The following is a 24,779-nucleotide window of genomic DNA, read 5'->3' as shown; positions in this document are numbered from 1 at the left end:
CGCACACAGTCTCCACCATGCCGCTAGATGTGCCTACAAAATTATATTATGGTACCGCCATAGTTTAGGAGATATGACTTCATGAACACTGAGATGTGCAGAAAACTAGCATTGTGCCAGACGTTTGAATTTATTACCTCTTTGCTGCTAACGATATCTGTAACACATTTTATAGACTCACTAGCATACGATGCTGTACTCCAAACGTACATTATGAAAAACTTCTTTCCCATATTAAGACCTACGTTTGATAACAGATGACATGTCATGGCCAATAACGTCCTCTTTGCCTGTGCTAGATTGCTTTTTATAACCTCCTGTCTTCAAAATTGCTCTGAGCACTATGGGACTTAACATGTGTGGTCATCAGTCCCCTAGAACTTAGAACTACTTAAACCTAACTAACCTAAGGACTTCACACACATCCATGCCCGAGGCAGGATTGGAACCTGCGACCGTAGCAGTGGCGCGGTTCCGGACTGAGCGCCTAGAACCGCTAGACCACCGCTCCTGTCTTCGCCCGTCATCGGTTCGTTATTTTGCTCCCATGGTAGAAGAATTCCTTAACTTCGTCTATTTCGTGATCACCAATTCTAATGTTAGGTTTTTCGTTACTTTCATTTGTACTACTTCTAATTACTTTTTTCTTTTTCAGGTTTACTTTCAATCCATATTCTCTGCTCCATAGACTGTTTATTCCATTCAACTGATCCTGTAAGTCTTCTTCAAAATGGTTCAGATGGCTCTAAGCACTATGGGACTTAACATCTGATGTCATCAGTCCCCTAGACTTAGAAACAACTTAAACCTAACTGACCTAAGGACATCACACACATCCATGCCCGAGGGAGGCTTCGAACCTGCGACCGTAGGAGGCCCGCGGTTCCGGACTGAAGCGCCTAGAATCGCTCGGCCACAGAGGCCGGCAAGTCTTCTTCACTTTCACTGAAGTTAGGAATGTCATCAGCGAATATTATCATTGATATCGTTTTACACTGAATTTTAATTCCACCGTTGATCCTTTCTTTTCTTTCGGTGACTGTTAGCGCGAAGTGTAGATTGAATAGTACGGGCGAAAGGCTGCATCCGTATCTTACACTCCTCATTCTTGGTTTCCCAGTCTTATGGTTCCCTCTTGGTTCTTATACACATTGTACATTAACCCACTTTCCATGTAGCTTATTCCTCTGATTTTTCTCAGAACTTCGAATATCTTGCACCATTTTAAATTTTCTAATGCATTTTCTGTACCGACAAACACTATGAGCATGTCTTGATTTACTCGTATTTTTAGTCTTCCATTGTGAAGCGGAGCTTTAGAGCTGCCTCTATGGTGCCTTTACTTTCAGTAAAGCCAAAAAGATAGTCATCTAACCTATCTTAAATTTTCTTTTCCATTCTTCTGCATATTATTCTTTTCAGTAGATTTTATGCATGAAATTTTAAGCTGGCTGTACGATAATTTTCGCACACGTCAGCCCCTGCGATATTCGGAATTGTGCGGACGATATTTTCCCGAGAATCCGAAGGTACGTTTCCAATAATGATTTTAGACATTCCGGTGGAATGTGATCCATCCCTTCTGCATTATTTGATCGCAAGTCTCCCAGGGCTCTTTTAAATTCTGACGGCAATACTGGATCACCTGTCTGTTCCTCATCGACTCTAGGTCAGTGTTCTACCAAGTCACGAGACACGTTCTCCTCCTCATAGAGACCTTCGATGTACTCTTTCCACCTATCGCTCTATCCCCTGCGTTTAACAGTGGAATTCCCACTGCACTCTTAATCTTACAGCTCTTGCTTTTAATTTCACAGAAGACTTTTTTGACCTTTGTACATGCTGAGCCAGTCGATTCCAACGATAATTTCTTCTTGGATTTCCTCACGTTTTTCTGTAGCCATTTCACATTGGCTGCCCTACACTCCCTATGTATTCCATTCCTAAGCAGTTTTTAGTGCCGTATTCGTGTCTTTCTGAACGCTTTTGTACTTCCATCTTTCGTTAATCAACGTAAGTATTTCTTCGGTTATAGAAGGTTTCTTCGGGAGTTACTTTCCTTGTACACTACTGGCCATTAAAATTGCTACACTAAGAAGAAATGAAGATGATAAACGGGTTCTCATTGGACAAATATATTACACTAGAACTGACATGTGATTACATTTTCACGCAATTTGGGTGCATAGCTCCTGAGAAATCAGTACGCAGAACAACCATCTCTGGCCGAAATGAGGGCCTTGATACGTCTGGGCATTGAGTCAAACAGAGCTTAGATGGCATATACAGGTACAGCTGCCCATGCAGCTTCAACACGATACCACAGTTCATCAAGAGTAGTGAATGGCGTATTGTGACGACCCAGTTGCTTGGCCACCATTGACCAGACGATTTCAATTGGTACGAGATCTGGAGAAACATTTGCTATATCCAGAAAGGCCCATACATGTCCTGTAACATGCGACCGTGCATTATCCTGCTGAAATGTAGGGTTTCGCAGGGATCGAATAAAGGGTAGAGCCACGGGTTGTAACACATCTGAAATGTAACGTCAACTGTTCAAAGTGCCGTCAACGCGAACAAGAGGTGACCGAGACGTGTAACCAATGGCACCCCATTCCATCACGCCGGGTGATATGCCAGTATGGCGATGACAAATACACGCTTCCAATGTGCGTTCACTGCAATGTCGTCAAACACGGATGCGAACATCATGGTGCTGTAAACAGAAGCTGGATTCATCAGAAAAATGACGTTTTGCCATTCGTGCACCCAGGTTCGTCGTTGAGTACAACCTCGCAGGCGCTCCTATCTGTGATGCAGCGTCAAGGGTAACCGCAGCCATTGTGTCCGAGCTGATAGTCCATGCTGCAGCAAACGTCGTCGAACTGTTCGTGCAGATGGTTCTTGTCTTGCAAACGTCCTCATCTGGTGACTCAGGGATCGACACGTGGCTGCACGATCCGTTACAGCCATGGGGATAAGATGCCTGTCATCTCGACTGCTAGTGTTACGAGGCCGTTGGGATCGAGCACGGCGTTCCGTATTACCCTCCTGAACCCACCGATTCTATATTCAATAATTGGGTCTCGACCAACGCGAGCAGGAATGTCGCGATACGATAAAGCACAATCGCGATAGGATACAATCCGACCTTTATCAAAGTCGGAAACGTGAGAGTACGCATTTCTCCTCCTTACACGAGGCATCACAACAACATCTCACCTGGCAACGCCGGTCAACTGCTGTTTGTGTATGAGAAATCGGTTGGAAACTTTCCTCATCTCAGCACGTTGTAGGTGCCGCCACCGGCGCCAACCTTGTGTGAATGCTCTGAAAAGCTAATCATTTGCATATCACAGCATCTTCTTCCTGTCGGTTAAATTTCGCGTCTGTAGCACGTCATCTTCGTGGTGTAGCAATTTTAATGACCGGTAGTGTACTTACGTATCTACATTCTTAGCGAACTTGAAACGCCTCTCGTCGTTCCTCAATACTTGAGTATCCCACTTCTATCCACAATGATTCTTTCGGTCTATCCTCTAAACTTCAGCACACTCTTTATCAATGGTAACTTATGGTCTGACTTGTGGGTATGTATCTATTGGGTACGCCTACAGTCTCATACCCAATTTCGGGATCTCTGCCTGACCGTGATATAATCCAGCTGGCCTTTCAGATGGGTCGTAAAAATTTAAACAAAATCTTTTCAAACATATGCTCATTTTCTAGTGCAAATCTTTCTGAGGAATTTCATGTATAAAACATTTATGTTCAAGGGAATGTGAGGCATGTTATTTGGTCTTCAGTGTGCCAAAGAGCAGTGCCACACTTCTTCACACAATAATCTTCTATCGCAAGTCAATATATTGCGCTCTGTGGAATTCAAACTTGTATATTTTACAAGCGAAGCCATCCAACCTTTATTCATGACAGCGGAAATTAAAATCTCTTGATGTGCCTCTCCTTCCAGTCTGCCGGTTTGACTTCCTATTCACTGTAACTCGGCGTGAAAAAGGGTTGTTCTGAAGCGCTGATTGTTGAATGTCATTGTTGCCACACAGGATCTTGCTGTCACAGTGGATGGAGGTAAGTGAGAGAGGGACAATATGCAATGTTGACTTTAATGTTTCGCCAGCGTCAAAGGCAGATATACGTGTGCAGAGGTGGCTGAGGAATGTCACACCCGACGTCGTAGTCGGTGTTACATTTTAGAGCTGCCATCAAGTTTGTGACGTGTGTAGTTATTTATAGTATTCTTTCATTAATTTTTAGATTTTATAATCCTCAAGATGTCTTACGAAGATAATAAACGCCGGCTACAAGAAATACTATAAGAAGCTTTAGAAAACTTCAAATGCTAGTTCCTGTGACTCCGAGAGCGAAGATGGGATTGATAAAGTTTCTCAACGAAGCGAAGAAAGTGATTCGGAGCAAGAGGGCATTTCGGATGTGTCGGAAGAGCCAAAATCTGCGTTTAACGGCTCCTAGTCAGTCACCTGAGGTACGTGGGGTTTCTTACACGTCCAAAGATGATACAAAATTGATAAGGCAAAGAGTTCGTATGCGTTCAGAGAAAATATGCCAAAACAGAGGCTGAATGTTGGAGTCTTTTTATAACAAACAGCATGTTGAATACTATACTTACGCAAGCAAACAATCAAAGAAGGAATATCAGCAGAATATATCCAGAAAATAAAGAGCAGTACCACATGAACGATGCAGCTTTGGAGGATTTGAAGGCATTTATGGGACTTTTGCATATACAGGGCCTAAATCGCTCAAATAGACAAAACAGAACGATTTGTGGCGTACAGATGGTAGTGGAGTTGCAATCTTTCGGACTACAGTGTCACTGCAGAGATTTTACTTTCTTTTGTTTGAGATTCGATAATAAGAACATCCAGTACGAAAGGGAAAAGACTGACAATCTGGCTGCTATAAGAGATATTTTTAATAATTTTGTTGAAAATATTCAACAACACTATATTCCGTCTAAAAACATTTCTATTGATGCTGCTATATTCCCGAGGGAGATGTCCTTTCCGTGTATACATGCCAAGCAAACCAGACCAATACGGCATAAAAATATATGCTCTTGTAGATGCGAAGACTTTCTGTATCCTCAAACGGGAAGTACACTCGGGAAAAAAACCATCAGGACCTTACCAGCTCAGTAACAATGTATACGATATTGTGAACCGTTTAGTGGAGCTAATAACGAAAACAAATAGGAATTTCACGTTCGATAATTGGTTTACTAGTTACCCACTTATGGTCCATCTCTTGAAAGAACACTCATTGACTTCTGTCGCCACAGTACCTAAAAACAAAACAATTTTACCTGAGAATTTCAAAAAAGGAATAGAAGTATATAGTTCTCTATTTGGGTTCCAGAATGACGTTACACTGGTGTCCTACACACCTAAAAAAATGAAGTTGTGCTGGTTACGTCGACTTTGCACCCTTATAAACACATAGACCAATCGACAGGTGATAAAAGGAAAACCAGAAATGATTACTTATTACAAAGCAACTAAAGCCGGTGTCCATGTCAAAGACGAACTAAGTGCTATTTACGATATTGTCCACAACAGCAAACGTTGGCCTATGACAATTTTTTATGGTATACTGAACATGGCTGCCATAAATGCCATCACAGTCTACAGAGAAAATAACAAAGGTGACAAAATTTAGGTTTGAATCTGATGAATGAGTCTTCGCATTAGACAAGAAAACGTACATCTTCCAAGGGAAATTCGAAAGAGGATTGCTGATCAACTGGGAGAAACTTCATCGCCAGTTCAAAAAAAAAAAAAAAAAAAAAAAAAAAAAAAAAAAAAAAATAATAATAATAATAATAATAATAATAAATAAATAAATAAAAATGAAAGAAAACGTTAGTTATGTCAGGTGTAGTGACTGTACGGAAAAAAAGGAAATGAAAACAAAACATAGAAAACATTGTTGGTCGAAGTGTGAGGAGCCAATATGTATGAAGCACGCGATTTTTATGGGCGGATAATGCGCTGATTTATAGGTATAATGTTGGTACTAAGCCAATGAATCTCATAAGACCTTTTATTTTATTTTTTTGTTTTATAATTAGAAGATAATATCTTTATGTTAATTAATCAAGGACTCTGTAATTTCGTTTGAATTTTGTATGAAAAGATGCTAAGCTTCTGAAACTTGTACTTTTTTTGAGAAAATATAGACACTTCATTATTTCACCCAAAAAAAGGTTTTATATTCTTAAACATGATATTTCACTTACTCAACTTGTTAAATAGACAACATTATTAATATCCCAATTTAAAAAATGTTTAATACACGATTATAGTATCAAAAATTCGACATCACAATTTCGGGAATCTCATACCCACCTCATGGCTGATGTAACAGTTTCTCACCTCATTCACTTCGGGTTAAAAAAAATCACAATTAATGGTAGGTGGGATTAACTGTGACCCGAAGATTAAGAACTCTTCAGAAAATTTGCATTCTTTATTGCCTAATAGTCGATAACTTTCTCTTTTGTGTGACATAAAATTAAATATAGGAAACATAAAAGCAGTGAAGACGAAGGGACAAGTAAGGCAGTACACATTTCTTCAATCCTTAGGTCCCAGCATTTTTTTTTCTCTCTAATCTCGCTACAGCTTTTCTTTCTGCAAAAGAATCTATTAACTCATCAAAGTTCGTCAAACGTTTTGCCACATCAAAAATCAAAATGTCGTTGCCTAATACAAAAAAATCCCTCAATACAACTAGTACCCAAGACATGTGTGATTTCTCGAATTGACTACGTCTATTTTGTCACTCTCAAGATAAAGCGAAATAGGTGTTTCTAACGTTGCAGCAATTGTAAAACACGCCCAAATAAGCGACTCTGTTTTGGCCCGAAAAGTCATTTTCATCTACCTCATTTACATAAATAATACGACAGAATATAATTCACGAAGTACCGATATCAAATTCCTATTAGTCCCACTACAAATAAAATGTTTTATGTCAGAAAATAGTTTCACACTTCATTCGTATGCTCCAATTTCTCAAGCATGAGATCGAAGAGTAGTAGTAGTACGAAATTGTTATATAAATTTGGAATCATCATATTCTTCCATACAGTTTGTGTGATGTCGCCGTTTCTTCTCCTTCCTCGTTGTAACAAACGATATCGTCATCGCTAATTCAGCAACTGTTCCCGACAATGTGAAAACTTATTCACCGGTTAACTTCGCTAGCCCTGTGAGAATCACCGATTCAGTTATCCCGCATTTATTCTCCGGTCAGGAGTTATTACGTGTTCGTACAATGCGTTTTCCGCACTCTTGCGAGAATAGAACTTAAGCGGCTGCTAAGCGGAGACTGTACAACTGCCCCTTAGTAGTGTAGCCATCAACCATATACACAAACAGCGTTTGGCCTTCACCAGTTCTGGTTTATTCGGCTGAGCTCATATAACCCCAGCTCCTTTTGCCTGTGGGAAAGCTTTTTTTATTTCCTGATGCGACGGAGATTCCGCTGGCAGACACATCACATACACTACGTACGCGTTCAAAAAACAACTTATTATTCGTACAGAAATCAACTTAGAGTGTGTTCAAAGATGGCCAAAAACCAACGGGAATGCGTTTCAAAATCATATGAGCAATCGATAGACCAACGTGCGCAGGATGTTAGGCGCTTTGTGCAAACAAGATTTTTTTCCTTCAAAAATAGGCTTTGGTGCCGCCGTAATTGCCGTCCAGGGCAGATACCCCAGTTTGCATCGCCACTAAACCGAGCCTGCCCGAACAGGCAGACACGCAAGGGCAGCTGATATTATTGCACATACAGTAGCTTACTAATGGTCACTCATCTAACGAAACTACAGATTTACAAGCACAGCCAGAGGTAACATGTAATTCAATCAAAATTTTCTACATTATCCTACGAATTTTTTGTTATCTCACAAACACTATCGCCCCTCAGTCGGTAATTTTACGGCTTCAGTACTAAAATTAAATTAACGAGACATGAAAAATGCATATCCTTACAGGCATGTCGTAACAGTATCACACTTGCAGGAAGAAATAAATCAATAAAGGGCTGTAAAGGGAATGATTTGAAGAGACGTATGTTGAATGAAGTAGGTAACGGCCTTGCCGCTGTGGATACACCGGTTCCCGTGAGATCACCGAAGTTAAGCGCTGTCGGGCGTGGTCGGTACTTGTATGGGTGACCATCCAGGCCGCCATGCGCTGTTGCCATTTTTCGGAGTGCACTCAGCCTCATGATGCCAATTGAGGAGCTACTCGACCGAATAGTAGCGGTTTCGGTCAAGAATACCATCATAACTACCGGGAGAGCGGTGTGCTGACCCCACGCCCCTCCTATCTGCATCCTCATCTGAGGATGGCATGGCTGTCGGATGGCCACTCGTGGCCTGAAGACGGAGTGCTTTCAAATGTTGAATGAAGTAGGAATCAAAATTGCGGCACTAAGATCTTACCACTTCATGAAAGAGAACAGGCATGGTGGAACAGCGCCAGAAAGCAAAATGCTTGCAAATAATGAATATCAATGACGTTGTATTGCGGCTGTATGTGAAGCTGGATGAGCCTTCCCAAGAACTACCCAGTATATCCACTATATGTAAAGCGTAACAGTGTGAGTAAAGTGGTCCATATAGTGAAAGGAGATATATTCGTTGTCCTGGTTGCTGATGATAATGATGTGAAAAATTCACTCTTGGATAATGACATCAGGCTAATGGCCTCGCTGCAGTAGAAACACCAGTTCCCATCAGGTCACTGAAGATAAGCGCTGTTGGGCTTGGCTAGCACTTGGATGGGTGACTGTCCGGCTCTGCCGAGTGCTTTTGGCAAGCGGGGCGCACTGAGCCCTTGTGAGGCCAATTCAGGAGATACTTAATTGAGAAGTAGCGACACCAGTCATGAAAACTGACAATGGCTGGGAGAGCGGTTTGCTGACCACTTGCCCCTCCATGTGCACATCTGTTGACACCTAAGGGCTGAAAATGACACAGTGGCCATTCGGTACCATTGGGCGTTCATGGCTTGTATCCACAGTATCTGTTTCTTTCATGACATCAGACGAACAGACACTGCTGATCGCAAAGCGATTTCAGTACAAATCGAGATTAATGTCACATCCAGAATATCGGCTAGGAACACAAGGAATGGTTTGTAGCAAGCTGGGGTATGAGTTAAGCTGCCACTCGCCATGCTCGCTCACAGCTTCATAACTGTGGTTCAAATGGCTCTGAGCACTATGGGACTTAACAGCTTAGGTCATCAGTCCCCTAGAACTTAGAACTACTTAAGCCTAACTAACCTAAGGACATCATAACAGTGCTTCCCAACTCCAATGACATAACGGACTATACATATGGAGGAACGAAGATGACATTCACTCCACGTATGATGTCCTTTATGAGCTTTATTAGGAAGCATTTGGATATATTGAAAGTTTTAGTAAATTCTGAATCGTTTATAGTTTATGCTTCCACGATAATAATAACGATAATAATAATAATAATAACATACGCTATAGAACATGTGGGCTATATCATGTGAGTAAATCATCATGTGGGACCAATCCTTCACTTCTTCCTTTCCTCATTAATTTCTCCAACTTTTAGGTTGAATTTGTCTGCCTTGGCGTCCTAGTTATGAAGGGAGCTATATGGACGATACACTGTACAGATAATCAATATACAGGGAAAAAGCGTTGCACAGATTGTCAAAATTTTATTTCGCCTTCAGCTTTACTGTACAGTCCCACATCAGTCACCAATTTCATCAGAGTTGTTCTCTGCACCCCTTGTATTATGTCAGCAAGCTCTCCAAGATACCTAACCTAGACCCTACTGAGCATATTCTGGTCCAGTCTTTAGGGATATTCTTTACTTGGACACTGTTCTAAGAATTCTTCGCCGGGTCTTCAGCGACTGGAAAAACGACTGCTATCACAGGCATCTGTCATGGAGATTCTCACGACAGGGGGGCGCCATCGACCACAAAAATTTGTTAACAGCGGATAGACCACAATACAAGAAATTACTCACCAATTTAATGCCGACCAACAACAAACAGTCAGCATCCATAATAGTCATAATTACACCCTTACCATGTCACACAGAAGCTATCATCCCACTTGTGGAACTCTACTTGCTGCGCACCACAGCTCACAGAGCAGCATGAGTGCAAGGAACCACCTCACTGAATGGCTAAAATATATTGAAAGAGCACTCGGAATGATGAGGTGCACATTGGTGCACGCATATGACATGGCACGTATAAATCAAAAATAAATGCATTCCGCTTGTTAACAGGCACTGTCCAAACAGGTGGTGTAGGTGTTCTTAGTCAACGGTAGTTTTAACTGGAACAAAGCGGTGTTCCTGAAACATTTGCCACCCCCCTCTCCTCCGATGATCAAGTCGATCTTTTCACCTTTGACATGAACAACACAACCAATGTCGTCCCCCCTCTTCCTAGAAATAAAAGAAAAAACCTAAGATCGTGTCTCTCATTCTGGTCTCCTGTTTACACCTCATTGATACACGCCTGAAATCGGCTACATCCATCTAATTACATCATTTCTGCATAACTGTTCATCTTATGTAACAACCAGCAGCATCCACCTCGAATTTTCTATCCAGAAGCAGGTGTTCCTATCACATCTCCTTTATCTCCTTCACACAAATGGCGTCCAACAACACCCGCACCGGTGTATCTACTCCGATATGCTAATAATATTCCCTTCCTTCCAGCTCAGTCTACTCACCACTGAGCCCAACGAACACTCCATCTCAACAACTTCACCTCCTGGTGCAACCAGTGGTTCCTTTCCATCAGCCCTTCAAAAACCCAGTGCAACAACGGTAGGACAAACCAATCGAGCATTCCGTCCCAGAGACCTTTACCTAAAAATCCAAAAACATCTAATTCATGTAGTTGTTGTTGTGGTCTTCAAATGGTTCAAATGGCTCTGAGCACTATGGGACTTAACATCTGTGGTCATCAGTCCCCTAGAACTTAGAACTACTTAAACCTAACTCACCTAAGGACATCACACACATCCATGTCCGAGGCAGGATTCGAACCTGCGACTGTAGCAGTCACGCGGCTCCGGACTGAGCGCCTAGAACCGCGAGACCACCGCGGCGGCTGTGGTCTTCAGTCCTGAGACTGGTTTGATGCAACTCTCCATGCTACTCTATCCCGTGTAAGCGTCTTCATCTCCCAGAACCTACCGCAACCTACATCCTTCTGAATCTGCTTAGTGTATTCATCTCTTGGTCTCCCTCTACGATTTTTACCCTCCACGCTGCCCTCCAATACTAAATCGGTAATCCCTTTATGCCTCAGAACATGTCCTACCAACCGATCCCTTCTTCTAGTCAAGTTGTGCCACAAACTTCTCTTCTCCCCAATCCTATTCAATATTAGTTATGTGATCTACCCAGCATTCTTCTGTAGCACCACATTTCGAAAGCTTCTATTCTCTTCTTGTCCAAACTATTTATCGTCCATGTTTCACTTCCATACATGGCTACACTCCATACAAATACTTTCAGAAATGATTCTTGACACTTAAATCTATACTCGATGTTAACAAATTTCTCTTCTTCAGAAACGCTTTCCTTGCCATTGCCAGTCTACATTTTATAACCTCTCTACTTCGACCATCATCAGTTATTTTGCTCCCCAAATAGCAAAACTCATTTACTACTGTAAGCGTCTTATTTCCCAATCTAATTCCTACAGCATCACCCGACTTAATTCAACTACATTCCATTACCCTCGTTTTGCTTTTGTTGATGTTCATCTTATATCCTCCTTCAAGACTCTATCCATTCCGTTCAGGTGGTCTTCCAAGTCCTTTGCTGTCTCTGACAGAATTACAATGTCATCGGCAAACTTCAAAGTTTTTATTTCTTCTCCATGGATTTTAATACCTACTCCGAATTTTTCTATTGTTTCCTTCACTGCTTGCTCAATATACAGATTGAACAACATCGGGGAGAGACTACAACCCTGTCTCACTCCCTTCCCATCCACTGCTTTCCTTTCATGTCCCTCGACTCTTATAACTGCCATCTGGTTTCCGTACAAATTCGTTCAAATGGCTCTGAGCACTATGGGACTTAACATCTGTGGTCATCAGTCACCTAGAACGTAGAACTACGTAAACCTAACTTACCTAAGGACATCACACACATCCATGCCCCAGGCAGGATTCGAACCTGCGACCATAGCGGTCACGTGGTTCCAGACTACAGCGCCTAGAACCGCAAGGCCTCACCGGCCAGCTCCGTACAAATTGTAAATAGCCTTTCGCTCCCTGTATTTTAGCCGTGCCACCCTCAGAATTTGAAAGAGAATATTCTAGTCAACATTGTCAAAAGCTTTCTCCAAGTCTACAAATGCTAGAAACGTAGGTTTGCCCGTCCTTAATCTAGCTTCTAAGGTAAGTCGTAGGGTCAGTATTGACTCACGTGTTCCGACATTTCTACGGAATCCAAACTGATCTTCCCCGAGGTTGGCTTCTACTAGTTTTTCCATTCGTCTGTAAAGAATTCGCGTTAGTATTTTGCATCTGTGACTTATTAAACTGATAGTTCGGTAATTTTCACATCTGTCAACACATGCTTTCTTTGGGATTGGAATTATTATATTCTTCTTGAAGTCTGAGGGTATTTCGCCTGTTTCATACATCTTGCTCACCAGATGATAGAGTTTTGTAGCTGAAATGCTAAAAATCCTAGACTGACAATAAAGCAAAAACTGAACTCGAACTCTCACCTACTAATCATCCAAAAGGAATCCCTAGTAGACTAAAACTACTATTTTGTAGATCTACTTAATCCGACGCTCATCATCCGTATATACAAAGTCCAATTCGTATCTATTCCAATGTGGCAGGCACTTCCGCTCCTCCCGAGTTTTATCACTCTTTCCAGACTCTGAAACAACGTGCCCTCCCCCTCAGATTCTGTATGCGATTACATTCTCGTATACTGTACTGGCTCTTAAATTTCACAAATTTGCTTAAACTCCTGAGAATTTCGCGACACCTACACTTCACAAAATCCTATAGTTTACCATCATCATTGGTAACTCTGGCATTCTATTGCGTCTTTATCAATACTTCTCACCTTCCCTTCATCTCAAAACATTTCATGTCCCTTCCAAACGTAAATTCATTCACCTTTGCTTCTCAAACCCTGAAGTCATCCCTGAAATCTACCCTTCCTTCCAACCATAGCATATTCAACCCACCTCAAATGAAGGCTCTAACCCATACTAACTTTGCTCAGTTGGCATCCCACTCGTCTCTTAACACTTACATACCAGCTACAAGTTCCTTCCTGCTCTGCCGTTTGTGAAAAGTGCAATACCGAGAAGGAATTACCCGAATAGCGCCACACTTAATGGAAGTGGCGACGGGGTGTGCAAGCAATACGTGATACGCTTTTCAGCGAGATGGAGTACACGTAAGCTGAGCAGAGCCCTCTCGTGTCGGTCCAACAGACTGTAGAGCTGTCACAGAGGGTGGAACAATACAGGGAGTGCCAGTATGCCTCGTCGACGTCAAAGGCAGCCATATCGGCATGTGAGAGAGTTCAAACGGGGCAGGATGACCAGTCTCTAGGAAACGGGGTTGTCATACCATGACATTTCGGATCGCACAGGGCATGCTGCTACGGCAGTGATCCGTATGTGGAAGCAACGTGAGCCGTGCCGGCTCGTATCGATTGATCGATCGGGTCGGCATGGTGTGATCTTTGGACTCGGCCGTTTGACGTGGCTTTGGGCCGCGACGGGCGTATGGGGCTAGAGAGGGACAGCCGTAGAGCCGCGCGGCTCTGGGGAATCAGGGGGAGCGTGGTTGAACAGGCCGGGGCATGACTGAGAGGTTTTGGTGTGTTTGACGCGTTTTGCAAGACCGAACCTGGCTTGTATTGTGGGAACTGGACTCGGTCACATTATCCGAATCGAGTCGTGCGGCCCTGATTTGGATCTGTAAGGGATTGCATGAAGATTTGTGGGTTATTGTGTACTGTGTGCGGCACCCTGTCCAGCTTGCCGCTTGCTGTGGGTTCTGGGTCTAGCTGCCTCTGGTCTGTGTCCATTGGGCCCCCCATTCTGCTACTTGAATTAGCCCGTGCCTATGTGACGCCACCTGTTTTGAAAATCTGTCACGAAGGGGTGTATCTGTTTGTATTTTTTTTAATTGCGATATTCATGATTGGTTAAACTTTATCTCATTATTGTAGTCTCCTTTTCGAGCTTTACTGTGAACAGAATTTAATTAACTTGCGAATCACTTAATGCCTGTTTAAAGATTAATGTTGTTGTTTGAATAGAGCACTTGCCCATGCTTGTAAGGATTCTTTGCTAACTTACCTTATCACAATAATTTTAAAGATAAGATTTTATTTCCTAAAGAAAAGTTTAACAAAAGTGTTACGTTATAAACTGTGAATGCATAAACTGTGAATGTCGCCCGTTCAACAGCAACTGCTTGATTAGGGTGGATTGACCACCACACAGCGGATAGAGGAAGGTCGTACACAGCAACGAGAAGAACTGGACCACGGAACATGATCATAGCATAGGATGACCGTCATCTTGTCCACATGGCCATTACGGACCATACAGCATCATCCACAGTGTTGGCTCACCGCTGAAGTACTGCATAAGGTGTGAACTTGTCTGCATCGAAGGTTAGTCGCCGTTTGCAGCAGGTTGGGCTGGTTGCATGAATGCTATTACGTTGGCTTCCATTGTCCAGAAACCACAACCTCCTCCGACTGTAATGGGCACGTGAACACCATCACTGGGGTGCTGAGTGGCAACATGTAATCTTTTAGGATCAGTTTCGCTTCAACGTGTCCTACAGCGATGGCCGCATACGTGTCCGGCGGTACCATAGCCCTGGAGGGCTGCATTGCACAGCGGACAAACACCAGGTGTTATGACTTGGGGCGCCATTGGTTGCAAAACCGATCTCGCCTCGTACGCATTGCGGAAACTTTGAACAGCAACCGGTACCAAACGGAGGTTCTGGGGCCTGAGGTACTCAACCTGCTTCCGGCATCTCCACAGGCCATATTTAAACAGGACAATGCCCGGTCACATATTGTGAGGAGTGTACAGACCTTCTTCGAAGAGCGACGGGCACCATTTCTTCCCTGGCCTGCACGTTCGCCAGACATGTCACGCATAGAACATGTCTGGGATATGATTGGTCACACAACTGGTCCTCCAGTAACTGGTGTCACAGATTTTTGGGCTCGGATACAGTCTGCGTGGAAGGAAATCCCTCAGGACCGTATTCAGAATCTTATTGGTTCAATGCCACAGCGAATAGCAGCTCTTATTGCAGTGCATGGAGGCCACACGACGTACTGTACAGTAGGGCTCAAAGTACATGTACAGATTTGGAAGGTAGGGGACGGATACTGGCAGAAGTAAAGCTGTGAGTACCGGGCGTGAGTTGTGCTTCGGTAGCTCAGTTGGTAGAGCAGTTGCCCGCGAAAGGCGAAGGTCCCGAGTTCGAGTTTTAATCTGCCAGGAAGTATCATTTGTCATGTACTTAACCTGTGGTATTAAATTAATTGAATTCGTGCGTTTCCTTCCTGGTGTTGCAATTTCCACAAACGGTAGTGTATATAGACATCCCACATCCTTTTCCATGTAAAATACTCTTCAATACTACGCACATCCCAATCCATAGTGAACCTCTGGTAATGAAGAGAATGTACAGCATATCAGAATTACCGTGTCATAATTCTCACCTACTTTAGATTTTTCAACTTTTTATATTAAAATTGTGAACTACGTATTACCATATAAAAGGTATTTGGACACCTATTACTTGAGATTAATATAAGATGTGTCCACCATTCAGCCGACCGCTGTGGCCGAGCGCTTCTGGGTATTTCAGTCCGGAACCGCGCTGCTGCTGCTGTCGCAGGTTCGAATCCTGCCTCGGGCATGGATGTGTGTGACGTCCTTAGAATAGTTACGTTTAAGTAGTTGTAAGTCTAGGGGACTGATGACCAGATGTTAAGTCTCATAGTGCTTAGAGCCTTTTGAGCCATTTGTCCACCAGTAGGCATTATCGTGTCTTGTGCTCTGCTGAGGAAACTTTCAATAAGGTGTCTGAATGTCTGTAGAGAAATGACAAGCCACTATTCCTCAACAGTCGAAACTAAATTAGTGATTTTGGACGATTTAGTCTGGAGTGAAGCCGCTTTTCTGACTCATCAAGATGATGTTCTATTGAGTTCAGGTCAGGACTCAAGGTGTAAGTCCATTTCAGGAATATTAATGAGTATGCCCTACAAATCCTGCTTGATCACACAGCAAATTGTCATATTGATGCAATCATCGTCTCTGAACAGTTCCTGTACTGTTCACATACGCAATGCTGTAAAATATGTTCATGTCCTGCTGAATTTAGCGCCTGCTTAAACGCAATAAGTGGATCACATCCTAACTACGAAAAATACATCCACACCAAACCACCATCTTCTCCATACTTCACTGTTGGCACTATACAGTCTCCAGGCATACGCCAAATCCACACCCTTTCATCAGATTGCCACAGGATATAGCGTGATACAATACTCCAAATGACTCGCTTACGATCATATACAGTCCAGTGGTGCCGCTCTTTAGATCACCTCAAGTGTCGCTTAACACTGCCTACAGAAATCTGTGCCTTATGAGAAACTGCTGCCGGCCACAGTGGCCGAACGGTTCTTGGCGCTTCAGACTGGAACCGCGCGACCGCTATGGTCGCAGGTTCGAATCTGGCCACAAGCATGAATGTGTGTGATGTCCTTAGGCTAGTTAGGTTTAAGTAGTTCTAAGTCTAGGGGACTGATGACCTCATATGTTAAGTCCCATAGTGCTCAGAGCCATTTGAACCATTTGAGGAACCTCTCGACCACTGTATCCCATCTTTCAACTCCCACAGAACAGTCATCGTGCTAGCTGGACTCTGGTAGCATTTTGGAACTCACGAGTGATTGCTTCCGCTGCTCTCAAGCTACTTTTTACAACCATCGTCGTGAATGATCGACGGTCTCTGGCCGCCAGTGCATGAGATCCGCCTGATGATGATGATGATGATGATGGAGTGGGTTGTATGGGCGCACGATGGCAAGGTCTTCAGCGCCCGCTCAGTAACAGACTGACATGGGTGTCAAGAAAATACTCAGAACAGTAAGATAAAACAGAACGTAAAACACAGGCAACAAGCTTGGAATAATTTGTGCTTACCCACACCGAGGCGTGGGAGGAAGCATGCCGTCAGCAGTGAAACATGAACAACACCGGAAGAAAGTGGTAGATGGAGCTAAAACAACATAGCAGATGGAAGTGTCTGGCTGATGGCAAGGAAAAAAGGGAGCAGCCAGCCACTTTGCAATACACTAAAACCTTCAGCCTAAAAGTTTAGGCCAGAGTCCAGACACATCACAAAACTTTAAAACCCTAGACACACACGTCTCATCATTAGCTAAAACACAGAGCAGGTCCCCTTCAACTTGTGCTTCTGCCCTTGCATCACGGTATAAAATGCAGTCTGTTAAAATGTGTCGGACAGAGATGTGCACACCACAAGCATCACAACACGGGGGATCCTCCCACCGTTATAGAAAGCTATGTGTGATAGGACAGTGTCCAATCCGAAGGCGCGTGAGGGTCACTTCTTCCCGCCTGAGCAACCGGGAAGAGGAACGCCACGGCCGAGTTGTTGACTTCACCAACCGCAGTTTATTGGCCGTCACCACCAGCCATTCTTCCTCCCACAACTCCATGCACTTCTTGTGGAGTGCAGAAATGACAGAGTGGAAGTGAATACTACACTGGACCACATACTGCTCTCTGCAGCCTTCCTTGGCAGCCCGATCGGCCTGTTCATTGCCCCATATTCCTACATGACCAGGCACCCAGCAGAAGGACACCTCCTTACCCCGTCGTTGGACCATCTCCTCAGTTGGGTACAGATTCTGAAAGGATTGTAAGGCACTAAGAGAATCGGAGCAGAGGAGAAATCGATTGCCCCAAACACGATTCATCCGCTAAAGTGCCCTCAGGATCGCGTGGAGCTCCGCTGCGAAAACGATATATTCATCAGGGAGGCGAATCCGTGTAACACGATCAGAGAACTCTACAGAACTGCCAAGGAAATTCTCCTGTTTGGAGCCATCAGTGTAAACGACGGTAAAACCGTGATGCGCACCTAAAATGTTAAAAAACTGAGATTGCAATGTAAAATCTGGTGTACTATTTTTGTTAAACTTGGTCAAATGTAAAATAAGTCTGGGTCTCCGGAGGAGCCAAGGTGGAAACCTGCTCCAACCGCGACAGAAAACATGAAGACCAGCCATATCCATCGCAGAGAGACAATTGAAAAATCCCCTTCGAAAAATTGTACATGACTGTGCTTAAACTGACACACAATATTTTTTTAGCGCAACGCAATCTGACTTTCAATAATCCCTACAAAAGAATGGCCCTGACTAACATTAACCTATACCTTTCACAAATCACTTACCTCACAAAAATCTTCGTTACTCGAACTACTGCAATACAGCGAGAGCCACTACTGCCAGCTAAATAAAAGATTCAAACTACGGAAGGCACTAACTACTGATAGGCAAAGTTAGCAAATGAGAGATTTTAATAGAGAACAAACAATGTATTTACCTTAATAGTCATAATATATATATAGCAGTTCATGACATCCATTCTTACAAATGTACTGTTTTTGATGGACACACCTCCAGATTATCCATTCTCAAAAATCCGCCATCTCACTTCCCCACATCCACCGCTGCTGGCGGCTCACCTCCAAATGCGCAACGCTACGCGCTGTTCACATCCAGCTGCCGCTGCCCAACACTACAATGGCAGACAACAATGCAAACTAGCCACAGACTGTACACAGCACAGCCTGTGATTTTTATACAGAGCGCTACGTGGCGTTACCAATATAAAAATCTAAACAGCCTACTTGCATAGCCCCCATGCCCCCCACAAAAAATTTTACAAATTTTGGGCACTGGCCAATACAGATTTGAAAAAAATTTTCATAATTACAATAACAAAGATATCAAATGCATACACTTATTGGTACAATGTTGGTCAAAAGCTAAAATTTTCTCACAGTCCATAAAGACTGTCCCGATCATTCATTACAGTAAAATTGCAGTGTTTTTCTCAAAGTATGAGCAGTAAAAGAAAATGCACATGGAAGTAGTGGATTTCCATGCAGTCTTGAAGAAGTAGTCTCGTCCTTCCAACGGAAAGACAGTGCTGACTCTTGACATGCAGACAGGTAAAGGTCCACAACAGAGCAAACCCACAGCAGAGTCAGTCGAAGTTTTGAAGAATATTGGCACGTAAGTCATCACAGGGCAGACCCACTGTAGTCCTGGTAAAGATTGTGGTATTGGTGGGCCATCAGAGCTGCAGACCCACTGTAGTCCTTGTAGAGACAGTCAGCAGCCATCTGTTGCGATTGTGCAGGTGCACAATCACCATCGAAGAGTCTTGCGGACAATATAGCACGTCCATGGACTACCACTTGTGCACTCAGCTAATTTCTTTTTTTTTTTTTTTTTTTGAAATGTCCTTAGAACCAGCAATGCTGTTATCCAGTCCCCTGCTGAATTATTAACACACGTGCAAGCACTAACAGCCCCAACTTCTTACATACTGTGCATATATTATGACCAACAGAAACATGTGCAGTGAAATGATACTTAATTTGAATAACTTGTGTATATACAATTATATCATGAGAATACAATGACAAAGGTACAAAATACATCATTAAATAACATAAAAATACAGATAACATTTGTAGTAATATGAGCTTTACAAAAGAATAAAAATATAAACATATACATCAGTGTTACAGGGATTATGACATAAGTACATACATAAAAGATCAGAATAACTTTCGAAACATAAACTTCACACATGAACATTAAAACAAAACAGAATAAACAATGTCTAAACATCTTTACGAAGAAAATAACATAGTATTTGAAAAATGCTACAACATAAATCTTATTAGCTAAATACATAAGGACAGGAAAAAGACAAATAACAAGAGTACACAAACACATAGCGGAATAACAGAAAGCTAAAGGACAGGGTTTGTTTTACTGCAGTATCTTGCAAACAACACTTTCTTTACTTCTTGGAGATCTCCCTTCATTCTTCATTCTTCATTATTTCAGAGAGTGGTATCTATACCTGCTTTCTGTACTTTTTTCGTAAAACTTCTCAATGAATTTCTTCCAATTCATCGCAACTCATTCTCTTATATAGTCTACCCCTCTTAAGCTAACTTAAATCTACTGAGCTCAGATGCTAAACTAAGGGATGAGCCAATGGAGCAACACAAAACAATTAATACAAACAGCAATGAAACAAAATGGAAATTGTCAAAGTAAGCAGCAAATCAATTGCAATATTACAACTGATATAAGGCAATGTGCAGCAAACAAGAGAAATAAATCCGAAGTAAAGCTGGCTTAACCGAGTAATACAAAGTCAAATTCAGTAACAATATGCCTGGCAAACAGCAGCAGCAAATGCAATAACTTATATCGAAACATGACAAAGCTCAAGCAGAAAAAATATTACAGTAAAAATGGCCATGTTTAATACCTATGTCACATCTTAACACTAGAGTGATGCATCTAGAGAACTTACTGTAGCAGACAAGTTACCAAATTGTAAAAAAATTATTTATGCAGTTCCTGTGAAGGGAAATGTCTATTTATGTGCCCTCGTTTTCTTGGAAGTAGATCATAAATTTATTATTGACTGGATCTGTAGGCATAAAATATTTATATTAGTACATCTACAAAATTTTATTTTTACCAATGCTGCAGTGCAGCTTGAAACTAGATATTAAACAAAATGAGTCAATAAATACATAAAGCAAGCCATATGGCATTTCTCTCAATTTGCAAGACAATGGCCGTGAAATGTTTCTCATCGTTTCATTAGCATTTTAGTAAATATAATAAATTAAGAGCTCTACAGTATAATCATATGTTTTGAATTTTGAGCGTGTCGTATTTGCGATGCTTTCTACAAAGGAATGTCAATAGCAAGGATAATGGCCTCCCTTTTTTTTCTACCTGTGCCTCTGAAAGGCACTCACTAATGGCTGGTTTCCAGGTGTCCGTCGTGCACCTGGGTCCCACGACGCATTACGTGCAAGTGGTCTCTTAACTTTCTTATCGAAATATTTACGACACCAGTTTCCACTACAGTGACAGTCTCATATAAAAATATTTCACAGGTCAAGAATTTGCGTTACAAATCTGTAGAAACAAAATCCTACTGATATAACAGTGTCCAAATAAAATTTCGTCGGCATTGTAATACATTCATGCATTTACATACATTTCATAACTCTTAAAGTACGATTCTTGGTTTCCGACAACCTTTTTCACAAACCACAGTCCCTAACCAAACTTTGTCAAAAGGCGAAACCATCTACTATCTCACATCGTGCTCTGTTGTTTCCTATCATTCCTTCTAAATTAAAAGAACTTGCTGCTGTTGATCTCTTGGGACTCCTTGTCAGAACATGGAATGGTTTTTCGTACGTTCTGGTCATTATTCCTTACCTTATTCGTCGACACTTCTTCAATATTTCATCATAACAGATACGTAGCATAATCAAATAACTCATATAGCATCAGCTTATTGATCATAAACATACCGCAACAGAATAATACACATCATCGTAATAATAACATCATAACACCTCAGTCAACTCTCAAAAACGTCGTAGCTTTCTGCAATAATGTCAAAACATAAAAAAATTATCTGCTCATGTCAAAAGTGTCATCTGCCTCAAACGTACTTTAAAAATCATGATCCCATACCAAATACATCATTCAAAGCTCTCGTAGTTTCACAATGGTTCCAAAAAAATATGAAAATTTCACAAAGTACAGACAAAATACAATTTCATAAGTGGTACACAAAAAAGGTCCGAACGCTGTTGTAGAAGCAACGGAAAAAGCATGCGAAGTTCAGAAGAACGCGAAATCCCGAAGATGGGCTAAAATTTACAGACGCGCGAAATTAGGCACAGACTTCGATGTGAGATGCCTTCAATAGGTTCCACAACGAAACATTGTCGCGAAATTTGGTAGAAAATCCGAAGAAATTCTGGTCGTATGTAAAGTACACAAGCGACAAGATGCAGTCAATACCTTCGCTGCGCAGTGCCGATGGTACTGTTACCGTCGACTGTGCCGCTAAAGCGGAGTTATTGAACGCAGTTTTCCGAAATTCCTTCACCAGGGAAGACGAATGGAATATTCCAGAATTTGAAACACGAACATCTGCTAGCATGAGTTTCTTAGAAGTAGATACCTTAGGGGTTGCGAAGCAACTCAAATCGCTTGATACGGGCAAGTCTTCATGTCCAGATTGTATATCGATTAGGTTCCTTTCAGATTACGCTGATACTATAGCTCCCTACTTAGCACTCATATACAACCACTCGCTCACCGATAGATCTGTACCTACAGATTGGAAAATTGCGCAGGGTAGTAGGAGTAATCCATTTAACTACAGACCTATATCACTGACGTCAGTTTGCAGTAGGGTTTTGGAGCATATACTGTATTCAAGCATTATGAATCACCTCGAAGGGAACGATCTATTGACACGTAATCAGCATGGCTTCAGAAAACATCGCTCTTGTGCAACGCAGCTAGCTCTTTATTCGCACGAAGTAATGGCCACTATCGACAGTGGATCTCAAGTTGATTCCGTACTTCTAGATTTCCGGAAAGCTTTTGATACCGTTCCTCACAAGCGACTTCTAATCAAGCTGCGGACCTATGGGGTATAGTCTCAGTTGTGCGTCTGGATTCTTGATTTCCTGTCAGGAAGATCGCAGTTCACAGTAATAGACGGCTAATCATCGAGTGAAACTGAAGGGATATCAGGTGTTCCCCAGGGAAGCGTCCTGGGACCTCTGCTGTTCCTGATCTATATAAATGACCTGGGTGACAATCTGAGCAGTTCTCTTAGATTGTTCGCAGATGATACTGTAATTTACCGTCTAGTAAGGTCATCCGAAGACCAGTATCAGTTGCAAAGCGATTTAGAAAAGATTGCTGTATGGTGTGTCAGGTGGCAGTTGACGCTAAATAACGAAAAGTGTGAGATGATCCACATGAGTTCCAAAAGAAATCCGTTGGAATTCGATTACTCGATAAACACTACAATTCTCAAGGCTGTCAATTCAACTAAGTACCTGGGTGTTAAAATTACGAACAACTTCAGTTGGAAGGACCACATAGATAATATTGTGGGGAAGGCGAGTCAATGGTTGCGTTTCATTGGCAGGACACTTAGAAGATGTAACAAGTCCACTAAAGAGACAGCTTACACTACACTCGTTCGTCCTGTGTTAGAATATTGCTGCGCGGTGTGGGATCCTTACCAGGTGGGATTGACAGAGGACATCGAAAGGGTGCAAAAAAGGGCAGCTCGTTTTGTATTATCCCGTTATAGGGGAGAGAGTGTGGTAGATATGATACACGAGTTGGGATGGAAGTCATTACAGCAAAGACGTTTTTCGTCGCGGCGAGACCTTTTTACGAAATTTCAGTCACCAACTTTCTCTTCCGAATGCGAAAATATTTTGTTGAGCCCAACCTACATAGGTAGGAATGATTATCAAAATAAAATAAGAGAAATCAGAGCTCGAACAGAAAGGTTTAGGTGTTCGTTTTTCCCGCTCGCTGTTCGGGAGTGGAATAGTAGAGAGATAGTATGATTGTGGTTCGTTGAACCCTCTGCCAAGCCCTTAAATGTGAATTGCAGAGTAGTCATGTAGATGTAGATGTAAAGTTATCCAACTGTGTAATTACGTAAACATCTGTCACTGATGTAGTAAAATAAATATTTGTCTCTCTCAGTTAAATAATCAGATAACTGTGTAATTCTGTGTTAGAGAAATATGGTGCCGATGTGTAAAGTTGTATAAGCAAATACCATATTAGCTAGGGCTCTTTGTGAATGCCACACACATGGTACACAAAGTAAGCGTGTACCCCCCTGAAAATTAATGTAATTATACCCTCAGGTGTTACAGATTACAGCAATGGAATGAAATGTAACACGGAAAACCTTTGTATCATTGTAATACAAAAATCTTTAAAAATAAATGTTTTAAGTACAAAATTAATCACTCAAATGCGTGTCCTTTAGCGCTAAATGTGGGTCTTGCTATAAGATAATGTTGTGGAAGTGTCATAGTTATCGTCCGCCGAAAGCTAAGTCCTGCAGAAGTCAATGTACTTACCTAAGGATAAACAAAAGTGAAATGCTTTGCGTATAGATATCTTAGTTATTACGCTTATTGCCGTGATGAAGAAAGTACTGTGCTGTAACGTATTGTTGTGCTACGGAAAAGGCTGTCTCCTTGTAGCTATACCACAAAAGTTACTACTAAAACGTGTTTTACTTTCCAGAAGAATTCAGAAAAACTGTGCAGATGTAAAACAGATACACCGCAAAAGCAACATTGTAAATTGTCACTCATTAGTAGCGTCGTGATATAATTGTGTAGCTGTCACATAAACTAACCACTGTGTCATCTGGTATCTCGCAGAAAGTACTTTAAATCCAGAATGTATTATCAAGTAAACCACAATGTTGCATTAAAATCTCATTAGCAGTACCAGTATATGT

The 24,779-nt window shown here is 42.0% G+C and overlaps 1 protein-coding gene and 1 pseudogene across 1 annotated transcript in view; both read left to right on the top strand.

Moving 5' to 3' along the window:
• LOC126335950 (calcitonin gene-related peptide type 1 receptor-like) overlaps positions 1-24,779 on the top strand; it is a 257,752-nt gene that overhangs the window by 224,267 nt on the left and 8,706 nt on the right. The gene's annotated exons all lie outside the window — the stretch shown is intronic.
• Positions 8,138-8,255, top strand: LOC126337271 (5S ribosomal RNA; annotated as a pseudogene).

This window comes from Schistocerca gregaria, chromosome 2 (genome assembly GCF_023897955.1).
Source record: "Schistocerca gregaria isolate iqSchGreg1 chromosome 2, iqSchGreg1.2, whole genome shotgun sequence".
In the NCBI taxonomy this organism is placed as follows: Eukaryota; Metazoa; Arthropoda; class Insecta; order Orthoptera; family Acrididae; genus Schistocerca; species Schistocerca gregaria.
The sequence above is the reverse complement of the archived record's forward strand: the minus strand, read 5'-3'. Positions and strand labels throughout refer to the sequence as shown.